Source organism: Schistocerca nitens, chromosome 6, assembly GCF_023898315.1.
Source record: "Schistocerca nitens isolate TAMUIC-IGC-003100 chromosome 6, iqSchNite1.1, whole genome shotgun sequence".
In the NCBI taxonomy this organism is placed as follows: Eukaryota; Metazoa; Arthropoda; class Insecta; order Orthoptera; family Acrididae; genus Schistocerca; species Schistocerca nitens.
This window is the reverse complement of record NC_064619.1, coordinates 157,663,363-157,681,436: the sequence shown is the minus strand read 5'-3', so window position 1 is coordinate 157,681,436 and position 18,074 is coordinate 157,663,363.

Here is an 18,074-nt window from a genome sequence, read left to right as displayed (position 1 = left end):
CAATTCTCACTCCACTCACCAGGAAACTAGGTAAGCTAATATTTGCTTTTAGTATCTGTTCATATAACCTTTTGGATACTGCACATGCTTCACTTCCTGTATCGACTAATGCCTCGATATTCAGTCCACATAGCTTGATCCCTATCATGGGTAGCATGGGTTCTTTGGGAATCCCACTTCTTTCCTCCAGTAGATCTTCCCTCAGATCTCCACCATTGTCGTGTCTTAGTAGGTTTACTCTGGTCCTTGTAGCTCTCACTCCTGACCGGACCTCATCTGGAGTGTCATTCAGTTTTCCGGTCTCTCCGCCTCTTCTATATGCACTGTGTCATTCATTCGCCTATTCCATCCTCTCTCATGATCTCTTGGTTCTTCACTCCTTCTCCAATCATTTCTCCATTGCTGTTCACCACCATGGTTCCTGTACCTATGGCCACCACCTCTTCCTCTATAACTAGACGAATTACCAAAATGATTCCTTGGGTCATTACTTCCCCCTCGGTTTTGATCATTAGCTTGATTGTGTTCCTGTGATCGAACAGATTCCAACTGTTCCAGTATTTCCATCACAGCCTCCCTATCTTTAATTAGGCTCCCGGATACAGTTTGTTGCATTCTCCGGCTCATTCTTCTTTTTATCGCTGATATCATTACGACATCACTCAGGGGTTGTTCCAAGGTCTCATTCAATTCCCACAAATGTTCGGCAAACTCTCTCAACGTTCCTCTCCATGTACTAAGTGACTTGCGGTGGAGTAGGTCCTCAATTGCTGCACACTGATGACTTTTGGACCAGCATTTCTTCAAGAATTCCTCTTCAAACTGATCGTAACTAGTACTCCCTTCCTTATTCCTGACTACCCAAGTGAAGGCCTCACCTTCCATTCTATCTATTGCAAATTGAATGTTGTCTGAGTCTTTAAGATGTGCTGGGAAAATTCCTATTAACCAGTTCATAAATATCATTGGGTGCAACCCTCCTTTCGGTCTAAATTTATGCCCTGTATTATTTTGGACGTACCGATTATCACTGCTCATCAAGGTAACGACTCTACCTTCCCCAACGGTTAAAGTGGCATTGCTAATTCGTTTATCGATTTCTTCTGTCTTGCTCTCCAATTGCTGCACTCCCTGTTGTAATTGCCTGACCTCCATCGCAACCCTCTTGTTATCCTCTTCTCGTTGCACGGCTATAGCATTTCTCAGATTGACAGCCAGTTGGTTTTGCCTATCTCCTATCCCCTTAACCGCATCATTGCATTGTTTCTGCATCTGCGTCACCTCGGCAATTCGATGATTGCAATTTGTTTCCACTTCGTTGATTCTTTCTCCCAATTTGGCTTTCGTTTCTTCAATATCGTCTTCCATCTTATTTGTTAACTTTCCTTCCATCTTCTCCACGTCTCCCTGGACTTGGTCTATGCTCTTCTGTAGCCTCCTCTCTCTCTCGTCGATGTCCATCTTCAGTCGTTCTTGTAACTCCTGCATTTCCGTCTTCAGATTACATTCTATCTTCCTTTCCGATGTTTTGAGCTCTTGTGTTAGAGTTTCCTTAAACGACTTTTCTAAGCTTTCTCTAGTTTATTGTAAACCCTTCTCTAATGATGCGTTAGTTCCTTGTAAACCTTTCTCGAACGATTCGCGGAATATTCTTCCCTCTTCTCTAGTTTCTTGTAAATCTTCCTTTAGTGATGCGTTAGTCTTCTTTATCAAGTCTACGAACATCGACCACCTATCGGCATCCTCTGAAACTGGCCTAGCTCTCGTCGTTTGTCCCGGTGTCTCGGGATAACTAGTTGAATGTGCTGATGGGCTTCCTAATGACAATCCATTATCACTGATTCCTGAATCATCTCTGTCTTCTTGTCCTATCTCTTTCCTTTCAACTACTGCCTCACAAACCTGCTTATCTTCAGTAGACATGTTTGGTTTATTTTTAGTGCACAGGCAAGTAATATAAAATAACCTCTAGTAACCCAAAACACTCCTAATTACCATGAAACTAATCAAACAGTACCTGCAGTATTTTCAGTTAATCCCAAATTGATACAATATGCATGAGTACCGAACATAACAACCCTCAAAACCTAATAATTTCAAATAACAATTTTACATACACAGTTTATGTAAAATGTTTTAAATAAGATAAATCACACCACTCATAAAATCTATAAATGTAAAATCCCCAAAAACAATAAGCATATTTGTATAATCACCATTTAGCCAGCGCAGTATGCATAAATAAGTATGCTATATTTCAGAGTATGTTTCGCAAACTTTTCGGAAATTACTGTAATTGGGCACTTTTCCTAACGCAAACTCAGTTTACAAATGTTTATTTACCGCGAAGACTGCACACTACAATTCAATGTTAGTCAACCAGTCGTCTTCACTCACCAACTGACGTTACCACGAGTCGTGATGTTTTGACGTTTGAAGTGGGCGTGGCGCTGTACTGCTGCCGGAGCTGCGTGAAGTCGCGCTGAAGATCTGTGGCAAGTCGTCGTAGTTCTCCGTCGGCCGCTCCGTGGCGCTGCAGGCGGGCGTAGTTTGTAGTTCGGCCGATAGATGCCGGGTCGGCGCTCGATTTCTCGGAGTCGCTGAAGACCGTCGGTGTAGTGCGTCTGTGCTTGACCTACTCCTTGTACAGGTAGTTGGGATGACGTGTGAAATCACCTCGTGGATCGAAGCTCTTTGGCGCAACTGCTACACGTGTCTGCGCGACGTCACTCAACAATTGCGTCGCCCCACGAATTATTGTCCACATAACAGTTTATGGGTCCACAAGAAGCTGTCCGATTTTCACTGTTCAAAGAGCAATGTCAGTCAAAATATTACCACTAAACACTTCTTTAAAACATTCGTGACGAATTCTTAGTTCGTTTTGCTATAGTAATGTTCACACGTGTCTTTCTTTAGTGTCCACTTTTCACAGTTTTTCGCGCGGATTTACGCATTTGCACATTATAACACAGTTATTGACACTATTATTCTTATCTAATATGGCAAGGAAAAAGTTTTGTCACAATCGTAAGATGCTATTACTTCGTATTGTTCAAAATGCACTGTTTCTTGTCGCGATTTCAAAGTTTATGCTCTGTCTCAATCCAAAATTGGAAAAAATATTTTCTCGCGTTAAGCAAGATAAAATTACCTACTGTTCCTTACGATTCGTCCGAAAATTGCACTAGTCCTTTCACGGTAAGCCAAGGGCGTAACACCTCCAATTTATGTATCCCGCTCGATCGGGATCTGAATAGCAGCCCAAATAATAATTAATTAATGTGACCGTGTACCTAATGGGGCTGGCAATCGGATTTGACTGCTACGGAGTTGCTACATTCCATTTTGTCCTTCTCAAATGCTGTAATAATGAAATGTCTGGTGACAAGAAGAACGCCAACACAGCTTCACTAATCAAGACCTATATTCGTCTCAAAAACACAAGAAAAAGGAGACAGCCACTGCCTTCGTCATACATAATTAATTACGGCTAATCTCAGCACAGGCCTCTTCGTTATTCATTATTGTCACACGCAAATTCAATCACCGCAATCCAACACTGCAATCCAACACTGCAATCCAAATGATGCCGGCGCGGTAGACGCGAAACCAAAAATATCGGCACAGAAATATCACTGATCACTCTAGTAATTATACTTCTTCACTTTCCTGTATTATTCTAACACAAAGGGGTTAAACCGCGGCGATGGCCAGTCCCTTTGTCGGTCAGCCTTGTATTACCGCAACAGGCCTCCACACGGCTCGGCCCGCAACCTGAGAACTCACTCCACTCACACTCGCTCTCGCAACCCGACACTATAGATTGTTTGCCCTATCGACCTGTGCCGAGTGCAAACTTGTAGTAAGGGCCTACAGACCCCTTACAACCACCGTCGCTTGATCTGTTAGTTGTCAGGCTACAGTCACGCCACAGGCTAGTGCAAATCGTTGTTGTTGAATCGTGCTGCCATTGCGAAAGTCCGCTGAAGGTTTTGCAGCTCGTCACACCGTTGGTTGTGGAGTGGTTAATACATTACAAATCACTTACCGTGTAGATCCAGTTACAAGAGAACAAGCGGCAGTGGGCACTATGTCATCAAGTATAATTCTCCTTTGCCTTGCTGCTATGTGCTACAGTAAGATCTGATTGGAGTAATGAGGTTAGTTGGTGTTCAATTGGTTCCGCTTGTGAGTGAGTATGCATTAACGCCTCGTTCACGTAGTTCACCTGTGGAGCTAAGCTTTACGGTCGTGTGGCACCTGCTACCTAAAATGGCTGTGTGCTTTTGACGCCCCCTATCTAATTGTTCTACATTCGATTATTTGAACTGATCGGAAAAACCGTAGTCACTTGATTTCGGCAGCTGATCTTGCAGTTTAGAAGGTTTGCTGTGAGACAGATTTATCTTGTGGGATGGTTAGAGGATTCCGGTAGTGAAATCATGTTTTGAAAACATTTCGGTTTAGTCATATTGAGCAGAGCCAGCTTTGCCTGTTTGACTTTAGCATCTAGTGTCGTATAACTGTTCCGCCTTCTGTGGCGCGTGTTATGTGGCACATTAGCGAAAGTAGTTACACTGACACACGCCTGTCTTGGTAGTGGTGCACCATTGGAGTTTACACTGGACTCGCATTCGGGAGGACGACGGTTAAATCCCGCGTCCGGCCATCCTGATTTAGGTTTTCCGTGATTTCCCTAAATCACTCCAGGCAAATGCCGGGACGGTTCCTCTGAAAGGGCACGGCCGACTTCCTTCCCCATCCCTCCCTAATCCGATGAGACCGATGACCACGCTGTCTGGTCTCCTTCCCCAAACCAACCAACCAATGGAGTTACGTGTTTCATCTAAGTTATCGGTTTACCGTAATTATTATTTTGGGTACGGTAGCTTCCAAACTACTTATCCCACAGCACAACTTACTCCGATTATTCGACGGTACTAAACATCAAGTGGAAATTGTACATAGACAATCATATTACGACGGAAGGAAGCGCGCTAGGGTGGCAAGGCACTCTGTTATTGTAAGTAACTTATAGATAGGTGTATGTGGCTGTATTGTGCTGGTACGGTGGTCGCAAATAGTGCTGTTCTCTGCGACCCAGAGTTAAGGGAGCTATTTGCTGAGAAGTGTAGTAATTTAAGACGACAAGGTTGATCCATTATTTGGCGGAAAGTTGCGGCTCAGTGTGTCACTGTGCTGCACTGTAGTTGTTATGTGTTAATGGTGCGGTTTTGGCTTAAAGGTGTTAGTGTTGTGTTTTTTATCGATGCATTGGTCGTAATTTCAGAATGTAGCCTGTTCTGTTGTCTTCTAGGAGGTTTCATATAAGACTTGATACAGCTGCCAAGGCTGCCTTAGATATTTTACAAATTATATTATTAATATTAGCTAAGTTATTGTTTGGAAATTTGTTTGTAAATTTATTACTGCTGCATTAATTTGGCTGACTATTTTTAATTAACTTATTTATGATGGCCCGTAGCATGTGAAATCTTGGAAGCATCTCTTTTAATGCTTTTGGATATTTAATGTTGTTTTGTGGGAAGAGAGTTGCACGGTCTCATTAGGTATACGTGCTAACTGTTCTGCGTTAAGCAAGGATATTGTTAATCGTACTGACCTTGCAGGCTTGTCATTTGTGATGTTCCTGTTGTTACGGAGGGCGCCATGGTCTTGACTAAATTATTGCCGACTGTAGTATTGATTTATGGTGACAATTTCAGGCTTCCGGGAAATATGCTGGAGATTCTCCCATATCCGATCCGCTGTTGAGAGCCTGGCGAATATGCTTTCCACATTCGGAGAGAGAGAGGGTCACTGACGGGCATGTCGTCGATAAAAGCTTCAGCCATTATTGCCAAGCACTAATTTTATAAATCAGAATCAAATCAACCTCGTCAGAATTAATATCCAGCTTTCCACTCCCAACACTTTATCACATCCTGGATCAGGAGGTAGGTTAAAGATATTGTGGGAAATAGTGAATTGCGGTGAGACGAAGGACAAGACCTCTCATTGAGTGAGTGCAACGTTATCAGCACCAAGTCAGTTATTTTTCTTCTTCATCCATCTGCTAACTGGTTTGATGCTACCCGCCACCACTTCCTTTCTAGTGCCAACATTTTCATCTCATAGTAGCAATTCCCATGTCCCTCCGCACTTGTCTTCCTTTACAGTTTTTAGCCTCTACAGCTCCCTCTAGCACCATGGAAGTTATTCCATGATGCTTTAACATATGAACTACCATCGCGTCCCTTCTTCTTGTCAGTGTTTTCCTTCTTTTCCTTTACTCGGCGATTGTTCTGAGAACCTACTCATGCCTTATTTATCAGTTCTAGTAATTTTCAGCTTTAATTTTTTTTGCATCAAATCTCCGTTTCTATTCTGCTCCGGTTTTTGTACATTTCTTGTTTCACTGGCATACGATGCTGTGCACCAAATGCGCATTCTCAGATATTCCTTCCTCGTATAAAGCCCTATGCTTAATACTACTAGATTCCTCTTGACGAGGAATGCCGTTTTTGTCAGTACTAGTCTTCCTTTTACGTATTCCTTGCTCCATCGGCCATGGGTTGTTTTGCTGCCTAGATAGTAGAATTACTTAAATTTGTGCATTTCGTTATCACTAATTCTGAAGATAAATTTCTTGCTATTCTCATCTCCAGTACTCATTACGTTCTTCTCTCTTCGATTAATTCTCAATCTCTGTTCTGTAATAATAATATTAAAGATTGTTCATTCAAAGGGCGCTTCATGCTTCTTGCACATAGCGTCCTTTTATTCACGCCACTTACACATGGCTTACCCTGCTCACGGATTTCGGTAAACCAGAGATCTTCTGATGCGCAGTGAGGATTAGTTATTTTCGGTTGGAAGTGCTAATTGGTATATTGTCTTTCTGTGATACTGAATTTACGTGAATTTGTGATATAGGTGTGCATTTTCTTACATGTTTTATCTTGTATATGTATTACTGTATAAATATTGTGATTTAGTATTCAATTGTGTTACAAGTTTGGGTTGATTCTTGTCCTGTGGCGTGTACCGGTGTCATATAGTAAATCTTGGGTGCTTTTTGGGGACTGTGAGTCCATTAGGAGACTTTGGCATTATTCTTGTTGTATTTTGGAGCACGGAGTAACTATCCTTATGATGGAGACGCGTAGCCGTTCAGGGAGCCGCGATCGGAAAAACCTGCCAGAAAATAACCCTGAACAAGGACGAGGTCAAAACGTCGAGTCCGACCAGGAACGAAACGCGGAAAACGCAAGTACAAGTGTTGTCCATCCTGAGCCCGCTGTAGTGATTTCGAATCATTCGATAGATGCAAATTCATTACAGGCTATGCTACGACAATTACTAGACAGTAATAGGAGACATATCGAGGAAGTGAATAAAAAACAAGCAGAAGAAAATAGGAGACATATCGAGGAAGTGAATAAAAAACAAGCAGAAGAAAATAGGAGATATAGCGAGGAAGTGAATAAAAAACAAGCAGAAGAAAATAGGAGATATAGCGGGGAAGTGAATAAAAAACAAGCAGAAGAAAATAGGAGGCATATTGAGGAAGCAAATAAAAGATTGACTAGTGAAATAGTACAGGGTGTTGGGGAGAAACTGGCGATCATTGACCAACGCATCTCCGCCTTAGAAGAGGGGCAGCAAGTCATTAGCAAGCAGGTGATGGAGCAAGAAGAAAGGTTCGCTGGGAATATACGTATACTAGCAGAACAATGCCAGAGTGAACGAGCGGCTCTTGAGTCCCGAGTAGGACAAAATTCCGCCAGGGATCTCCGCGCGTTAGCAGAACAATGCCAGAGTGACCACGCGGCTCTTGTGTGCCGAATAGAGGACACTGCGGCTAAGTGCCCGGTCCATATTAGCGCGCAGGTAGAAACCCTCAGCCAGGCGATAATAGCTCTCGAGCGAGAGCAAGGGCTTAAGCAAACACAACAAGACACGGCCCACTGAGAGATGCGAGAAGAAATAGCCAGGATCTCAGACGCAGTGGCGCGTAAGTCTGACAATAACAGGGAAACGATTACCTCGTCATCAGCGGATGCAGACGAAATACGGTCGATAACGAAATGTTCGTGTGGACAGTGTGAAATAAAAATACAACAAAGAGGGGTTACCGAGGGAATATGTGAGCGCATGGCCCGTTTAGAACTTCACCTAAAAGGGTTAAAGGCCCATGAAGTTGAAAGAAATGAACGAAAGGGCCATTATTCCGACGATGATTCCGGGAACGATGGCGAATTTGATCATCGTTATGATCACGGATCTCGTACCAGGTGGGAACGGCGCGGATCCCCTCAGGAACGTTCGCCAAGGGAAACTCACGAATTTGACTTTAAACATTTTCTGTCCGTGAGGAAGTTTGAAGTCTTCCGTAACTCGGCTACGGGGATTCACCCGCGGGCCTGGTTACAGCAGTTCGAGTTCTCCCTCCCTCCTACGTGGCCCAATGCGCACAAGATAGAGTATATGTGCGGCTACCTCGAAGGTGAGCCAGCGGCGCGGATGAGGTCAATTGCACGCAATTGCTACACTGTCGGGGAGTTTCGTCTACACTTCCTGTCGATCTATTGGTCAGTGGCAGCGCAGAGTCGTGTAAAACACGGACTCATTAAGCTACCAGAGTTAAACAGGTCGAAATTCTCCAGCCCTGTGCAGATGTTCGAGCACATGCTGCAGGCGAATGAACATCTTGACGATCCTTATGGACCTGCGGAAATTATTCGTATTTGCCTGGGAAAGTTTCCAATGCAGTTGCGGCACGTTATCCTTGCAGGACGATGTAAGGATGACGTAGAGAGTTTTCGCAATCTTCTTTTAGAGCTTCAGTGTGATGCGAATGGCACCACGCAGAATTACGGTCAGAGCGCCTACGAGCAGCGGCCGCGCGAGCGAAGCCGCAGCCGTAGAGACAGGTGGCACTCCAGACGTAACGGGTCGCCTCAGAGTTACAGGGCGCGCGAGCGTTGGCAGCGTCGCGACTCCTCACGGAACGCGGGCGGAACGAACGATGCCAAACGTCATCATTCGCCGAGAGTAAATCAAAGACACCCCCGGGAGTTTAGAAGATATGGTAATGAGCAGAGATATTGGAGTAATTATAGCGGACCTAGGAACGGTAGTCGCAACCGACCACAAAATAATTATCGAACAAGCGACAACAGGGGTGCTCTAAACAGTACGGGTGGTCCGCCAGTGGGTGTTGAAATTCGTTCCGCAAACCCGCTGCACAATCAGCCAAATACCTCTAATCAAAGGAATCAATGACTATTGGCTGACTCGGTTGACGTCAACTTAATGAGGACCGGTGCTATTGATGATACTGATGTGCATTTGATAAAGGAAGACGTTATTATGGAAGATTTGTTGAGGGAGGGCCACAGTATTGTTGTGCCTGCGGTAAACCCAGTCGTGTCTGTTTAGTACATTTACAGTGTATATTTTCCAATGTTTTGATTCACTCTGGTGTGTTTAAAAATTAAAGTGTATATTTTCTGTGAATTGTAAAGGGTCCCCCAATGTATGCGTAGTTATTTCTTCTTCTGAGCAGAAAAGAGTAGTGTTGTACAGCTTCATCACGTATGAATGTGAATGATTATGAGGCTCAGATCAAGTGTTTCCTATTACAGTAAGATGGCTTTTGTTTTTTGATGACTAAAAAGGTATCGGACGTATTGACGTGGCGAGGAATTGGACGTAAGGTAATTCTTGATGATAAATTACAGTTTTAGTGTTCTTATTCCCCTTAGGTGAGCATGATTCAGTGAGATTTTTCAAATGTACTGCGATGTTAAAGAAGCAACTTGGTGACTTGTAGGTGAAGGAGTTGTGTATGAAGGGAGATTAACAGTGTTTGATTTTCAGAGTTGCCATCTTATAAGATATTTGGAAAGTGTAACTTGCCGTCACATACTACTAGGTACGGTTGAGGACACCAGGGTGTGAAACCCCAGAAGATGTATATGGAAACAGCTTATAAACTCAAGCAGCTTGATATTTAATAGAGAATCAATGCGACTACCTCCAAGCTAAAATAACATGACGGTAGGTGAGGACCCCTGGGGACATGTGGTGAGTAAGTGTGTAATCATTATGAGTATCTTATGATAGCAGTAAGTTGGGTACTCATGGCGCTGGACAATGGATTTCTTTTGACAGTATTTTTTTATGTACTTATAGGACGAAGTGTTTATGTGTTTGCTAATAGGATAGGATGATTTTTATTGCCATTTTTATGCCCACTGACCTTTTGCATTAGGCTGATTAATAGATGTTGAAACATTTACCATTTCAGATGTGACTTGAATGAACCTTCTGTGTCTCATTAATCATAACTTTTATTATGCAATGTCCATAGAAAAGAAGTCTCGGAAATTTTTCACAGATCAGCAAACATGTTCTGCAAACCTTGGAGGAGCAGTCAATGAACAACGATATGGGTATTGGTGTTGAAAGGAATATTTTGTTTATATGTGGGAATTGTAGTCGGGCTATATGGTGATGGTGACTAGTACGAGCTGTGTAGATTGTGCGTGAGAGCGTAGTTAGGAGTAGGTAGAGTTTTGTGTCTGTAGCTAGCAGCGGCGCCAAATCCTATCCAAATCCTGACCAAACTTTGTACAAGATCTACCCTGAATGATTGACAGCAGATGTAATGCTGGAACTATATTTTATAAAAAGGATTTTTTGTTTGTTTGAATATTGGTTATTTAATTTTCTTCGTTGTTCTTCTTATTAGTAATGTTAAGAAGGCCCTTTTTGTCAAGTTAATTTTGGGCACTATTCCATGTATTGATCAGGAGTGATAAACTCCGAAGATTTTGTGGTAATCTATACACATGATATTTTGTAACGATCCCTGTGAGCGCAGTTCTTAAGTGGGTGCAAGGCCGCCTAGGGAGCCTCCGCCTCAGAAAGCACAGGGCTTGGTCCACCGGCAGGCGTTGCCGAACCCTGGTATCAACGGCGAAGCAGTGATGCGGCGAGCGGTCACAGCTGTTTCCCCGTCAGAGGGGAGGGGATGTTGGTCTTCCCCCAGGCGCAGGCTCACACCGGAGCCCGCAGGCGTGTCAACACGGCAGCGCCAGCTGATGGCCGGCGTTCCACCCCATGCGCTAGTCATCTGACAAGCGAAAGGGAAAGTATGACGCACACCAGGCGAGGCCGCCGATTCCTGAGCGCCGCTAGTCCAGACGGCTGCTGCGGTGAGGTAGCGCCCACTGCCCGGAGGGACACGGGTCCCACCACTGACGCATCAGCTGAGACGGTGCAAAGAGGTGATAAGCGGGTCTCAAGCCCGACACCCGCACGAGTTTACGTCGACCTCGATGCGACGCAGAAGAGCGCGTGTCTCCCCATTGACACGACAGGAGACGGGGGCGTGTGTCGGTAAAACACATTCCTCCACAACACACGGACGACAACCGCCAAGCCGCCTTTTCGATGATGAAGCAGGGCCCACAAGTGGCGATGTCCTGCAAATCTGCAACGCCGAACCATCCCACAGTATCGACGCAGAGGGTGGAAACGGGCACGAGGCAACGTCGCGGGGTGCTGTCTAGGATGATCAACCTGGGTTACAACGGATGTTACAATCAACGCCGCTGCGAACTCCCCAGTTCAGTGTTGTGGTCCCCTAGTAGCTTATCCTCCAAGTCGCGTTTAGAAGAGACGCCCACCCCAGCACCTAAAGAGAATACCCAGTGAAACAACCATGTGGCGAAACTGAAAAATGACAGCGTGTCAACGAGTTGATTTCTGGATGTGTTATTGTACTCATATCTTATTTTCCATAGGTGATTATTTACCAGCTGTCATACCATTGGGTTCATTAATGATTTTGTATCACTGTAATTGTTGTGAATATTGTATTTTGCACTTTCACTTGCATGTTTTTATATATGTCAGCACCAGATGATACTGCTTTGGTTCGTGATAATGATTTTGCATCATTGTATTTGTTTATATGTTTATATATATTATGTACCTGTTCACCTATGTCTCTATGTTAAATTTGATAGTTGGTTAAGGCAATTTTAAAATAATATCTCATGGTTGTGGTCGTAGTAGGTCAGATGACATGATGTTAGCGTAGTATATCACGCTTAATTTAATTTGTTCTGTTTGCTTTGCGGACCGCATGAGGTCACAATTATTGACTAAGCTCAGATAAAGCTCACTTGGACATAAGAGATTAATCAACTCCTTTGTGCTACTGTTTACTGTTGCAATTGTTACTCGTTAGGGTATGTTTGTTTCGAAGACTGTTGGCGAATCTCCTAGCATGGCGAGAAAATTCGCGGCACAGTCTTCTCCGGGACGTTTGGGGTGATGAAAGGGTCCTGTAGCCACCTTTCATTGCCAACTCTCGTAGTGGTCAAGTCGGCAAAGAGGTTTCCGCTACCTGTAAGAAATCCACCTGCGTTAGGTTGGTGGCGGAAATGGCATCCTGGGGTTTTCCGGTCCACGCGGAGCGTGGAAGAGGCTGGAGAAGCGGGAGGCAGTCTGCCGCCGGTACGGGAAGCGTACACAGCTGTGCTCCAGTCGAAGAAGGGTGAGTTGGACTGACCGCGTGGCGCGTTGTCGCATAGAGAGGGGAGCTTTTAGCTTTTGGTCTCGAATCTCGTCTTATAAAGATTTATTTGCTGGGTTGCAGCAGGGAATGCAAGGCTTTTGTAAACTTTCAGTTTGATTTCCAATGCAGTCTTGACTTTGATCCGTGAGAGGAACGCAGCACAAAGGAGTTGCATATGTTGAATTGCCCTCGGTTCAGTGTGAATGTTTATGTGCCTACAATTGTGTGTGTATGCTTCTAATCTTTTCCGGATCTTGGTAATTTTTGTGTATTTGTGAATTTTCTTTGTCTCATGTGATTAAAATTTGGCCACAGTCCATAGAAATTGTCTCCGCGGACCGAGTGGGCCCGCGAGTCTGTTATGAAACGTGTCGTATTTCACAAGCAATTGTACATAGTTAGCATGCAACAGCAGGCTATAGATGCACTACATCAATGTTTTAAGGAATAAATAATTTTGCCTTCAATCTTATCTTGTGTACCGATGTTACGTCGCCGTTACCTTCGCCATTTACCTTGTAGTTTTCCTTGTTGGCCCACCGATAGCGTTTCCATGTGCACAGGTGTAGTGATTAGTGTCCCTTTTTTTATCTGAAGCAAATGCTCTGGAAGAGATTGTGTTTTCACGAATCTTGCTGCAGGCTGCACTTACGCATGGTGTTCACGTCCTATTTACTTTACTCAATATTTGATTCACGGGAAGAATGCCTGGATCATATTAATAACTTCATCCCATTCTTTATCAATGACTTTACAATGAATGTTCTTTTGTGAGTTTTTATTATTAATAAATTAAGTAATTTTCCGACTCAGTGCTACCTCTTTTTGTCGTGTGGCTAGAGTTGGTGGCGACCCTATCTTTTATATTGATTTCAGTGTCAAGTAGCATTTTCTTATTCAAAGTGCGCGTGGCTATTTAGCTATCAGGATACATTCAAAGGGCGCTTCATGCTTCTTGCACATAGCGTCCTTTTATTCACGCCACTTACAATTGTTTTAGGAGGACGATTCCACACCCTGTGATGTTTTGGTAGCCATTCATTGTTTGTGAATTGGTTTCGGTAGATCAGATGCGTGTTCAGCTATTTAATTGTGTACTAATAAATAAATATCATTTGGAAGTGATACAAGTCTCCCATCGTCGATGCAAGAGGAAAGCGTCACTCTCCCCCCGGTGACTACCGCCACATACTCACTAGAAGCCGTTTCCGTTGCTCGACATTACATTATCAACACGTTTGCCGCCACGTCACCTCTCGTACTAATTGGCAAAGCAGAAGACGAAGAAGCTGACATGGTGGGAAATGCAGAGGCGGTGAATAAGTTCTCAGATTGATTTTAATGACTAGTTGACCAAGTAGTACCATTTCACGTATCCTATCTTACTAGAACCTATTTTAGACACATTAGATAACCGACAGCGTACTTTCAATAAACTTGTAATGCGAGGGTGTGTAGTAAAGCTGTAACCGTAATCTTGCAAACTCTCCTGATTGTCTGATGAGACAGGGTCTAAGTTACATCTGCGAAATACCCATATCCTACATAAATCGGAATGTCCCTTCCAGAATGTGAACAGAATGGTTGAAAAATTGGTGAAGAGTCGAGATTAATAAAGCTCATTTGGGGCCTGTAAAAAGTGGTCATCAAAATGAAAGGATTAAAAAATTGTATGCAAGAGAGAGACACACAATGAGCACCTCACGCCGCCGCATGAAAGAAGAATGTGGAAGATATATTTTCAGGTATTTCAATAACAACCATCTCGCTACAAATACAATCTAGACGAAATGGATGTTCTGTTCTAGTATGAAGACCACTACAGTTAGCCTTTCAAACGAATTTCAGTATACGATCGATGAAAATGTAAAGGACGACTGCATTAAAGTGATACGAAAAACAGAAGCAGCAGCACTGCGATCAAGGACAGTACGATGGATTTTTGTTGCTTCAGTGAAGGCCCAAATCATTCGAGGAACTAAAGGCCTTTGAAGTGCAGTCATCGTTGCGTCTCACGTCCGTATCTTGAGAAGTTCTCACTAATAAGTGGTTTACTAAGAACACAAGGTAAATGAAATTCGCAGTCTGCGCACGTAGTAGTACTTAACACACATTATAAAGATTTTGTGCCACAAGAGGACTGCCGAATGAAAAGTTATATGGGACGCTTTAAAAAAGTAAAATACAACAAAACTTTTCATTGCACACTAAGAAATTACCAATGCATTTTGTACAGTTAGCAACTATGTAGAGACTGGTCGCCCAGTATCGGATTCGGCATCTGTACACACTCTTGATAGAAATAATACCACTACAGTCTTTATCATCAGCTGTTCAGCAACTTTAAAAGATGTTCTGCACACTTTCGCGTTATAGAAATTCCTACATCCTGAGTCGTACAGGCATGCTATAGACTATAGATTTATCTAAATCTACATCTACATCCATACTCCGCAAGCCACCTGACGGTGTGTGGCGGCGGGTATTTTGAGTACCTGTTTCGGTTCTCCCTTCTATTCCAGTCTCGTATTGTTCGTGGAAAGAAAGATTGTCGGTAAGCCTCTGTGTGGACTCTAATCTCTCTGATTTTATCCTCATGGTCTCTTCGCGAGATATACGTAGGATGGAGCAATATACCGCTTGATTCCTCGGTGAAGCTATGTTCTCGAAACTTCAACAAAAGCTCGTACCAAGCTACTGAGCGTCTCTCCTGCAGAGTCTCCCACTGGAGTTTATCTATCATCTCCGTAACGCTTTCGTGATTACAAAATGATCCTGTAACAAAGCGCGCTGCTCTCCGCTGGATCTTCTCTATCTCTTCTATAAACCATATCTGGTACGGATCCCACACTGGTGAGCAATATTCAAGCAGTGGGCGAACAAGTGTGCTGTAACCTACGTCCTTTGTTTTCGGATTGCATTTCTTTAGGATTCTTCTAATGAATCTCAGTTTGGCATGTGCTTTACCGACGATCAATTTTATATCACCATTCCATTTTAAATCATTCCTAATGCATACTCCCATATAATTTATGGAATTAACTGCTTCCAGTTGCTGACCTGCTATTTTGTAGCAAAATCATAAAGGATCTTTCTTTCTATGTATTCGCAGCGCATTACACTTGTCTACATTGAGATTCAATTGCCATTCCCTGCACATGCGTCAATTCGTTGTAGATCCTCCTGCATCTCAGTACAATTTTCCATTGTTACAACCTCTCGATATACTACAGCATCATCCGCAAAAAGCCTCAGTGAACTTCCGATGTTATCCACAAGGTCATATATGTATATTGTGAATAGCGATGGTCCTACGACACTCCCCTGCGGCACACCTGAAATCACTCTTACTTCGGAAGACTTCTCTCCATTGACAATGACATGCTGCGTTCTGTTATCTAGTAACTCTTCAATCCAATCACACATTTCGTCTGATAGTCCATATGCTCTTACTTTGTTCATTAACCGACTGTGGGGAACTGTATCGAACGCCTTGCGGAAGTCAAGAAACACGGCATCTACCTGGGAACCCGTGTCTATGGCCCTCTGAGTCTTATGGACGAATAGCGCGAGCTGGGTTTCACACGATCGTCTTTTCCGAAATCCATGCTGATTCCTACAGAGTAGATTTCTAGTCTCCAGAAAAGTAATTATACTCGAACATAATACGTGTTCCAAAATTCTACAACTGTTCGACGTTAGAGATATAGGTCTACAGTTCTTCACATCTGTTCAACGTCCCTTCTTGAAAACGGGGATGACCTGTGCCCTTTTCCAATCATTTGGAACGCTACGCTCTTCTAGAGACCTACGGTACACCGCTGCAAGAAGGGGGGCAAGTTCCTTCGCATACTCTGTGTAAAATCGAACTGGTATCCGATCAGGTGCAACGGCCTTTCCTCTTTTGAGCGATTTTAATTGTATTTCTGTCCCTCTGTCATCTATTTCGTTATCTACCATTTTGTTATTTATGCGACAATCTAGAGATGAAACGACAGTGCAGTCTTCCTCTGTGAAACAGCTTTGGATAAAAGCATTTAGTATTTCGGCCTCGTTTCAGAGAACCTCATAAATCTGAGAACATGCAGGTATGTTTAAAGCTTTAGAAAACAAATCACTCCTCGAACAATATATTGTAACTGGTTGGCCGTTTCGCTTTGATTTAACTTGATATACTCATATCGCTGTTCGTACACACCTAACAAACATACTTTTTTTACGTTTATTACCAGTTAAAACAACACTTCACAGATTTACCGCGCACATTCGTTTCCAAACATTAACAGCCGCTCCGATTGTAACGGCAGGACGGCTAGTAATTAAAATGTCGCTCTGAACCGATGTTTCTGTCGAGTTCGTCAGTAATAACATGACGCATGTCACCATTACAGTGGCTGCGCAGCGCTCGCTTCGTCAGCCAATAGCCATCTCATTCCATCCACGCTTGTGTGAATTTTCTACTTTTCAACTCTCTCAGTCGTCTGGATTATACAAGGCCCAACTACAAGTATCTTATTAATAGGGGTTCGTTCTAAATGCTGTCATTCAGTTCAGTATGACACGTAACGGTTTCGGTGTGTAAGGACCTTGTAAAGACCTGACAACATTATTACAACGTGAAAAAGTAATGATAGGAAGAGAAAATGAAAGAATGGCACGCAGAGATGAAAGAATGCACATACCTCTCCTATCACGCGTCAGGAAACCAACGAACACGCTTCTTCATTGATCGGGCACCAAGATAGTCTGTCACAGGTGCAGCAGACTATACGAAATGTCTTAGATACACTACACACATCGAGACTTCAGTTATGAATATGCATGAGTTGTCATAGTCTAGTTCTAAACGGGCACCTAATATTTGCGTCCGCAACCAGGTTAAAGCCGAGCATTCAACCCAGTTCCGTAAATTTAGAAAGGTATGTGTCCCTAAGGCGTAACAGAAGCGTCAGACGAAGGATAGAGACATGCGTATCCTCTGACTTACTATGTTACTGTTAACAATAACAAAGTTGAACAAATCGATATGCATGTAGGAAGGGCATAATTTGTGTCCACTAATAGCCAGGTGTGAATGCCCGTTTCTGAACTGTCTTTCAGCTCATCAGATTACGAGGTTGTTATCATATCCGGTGACAGGATCAAAAATTTTCTGCACAAAATACGTTTCGCTATTGCTATATGTCGTTGAACATCAATACTGACAGGTTAAAGTCACCGCTGTAGGTAGAAACTCTACACAGTTTCGAACAGCTCGGCCAAGCAAGAAGCTGTTAAAAACCCTAGTACGAATGGATATCAACCATGATCCAACTGCTTCCAAATTTCATCGATGATAATTTCTTCTGCGTTTGACAGGAGACCGCAGAAGCAGTTGTAAATAACTTATTTTCCTGCTGCTTCTACGAAGCACAGTAAAATCAATTGAAGCCAGATCTTCTGAGAATGAAGGTACCTCTTCCTAAATGGCACTGGT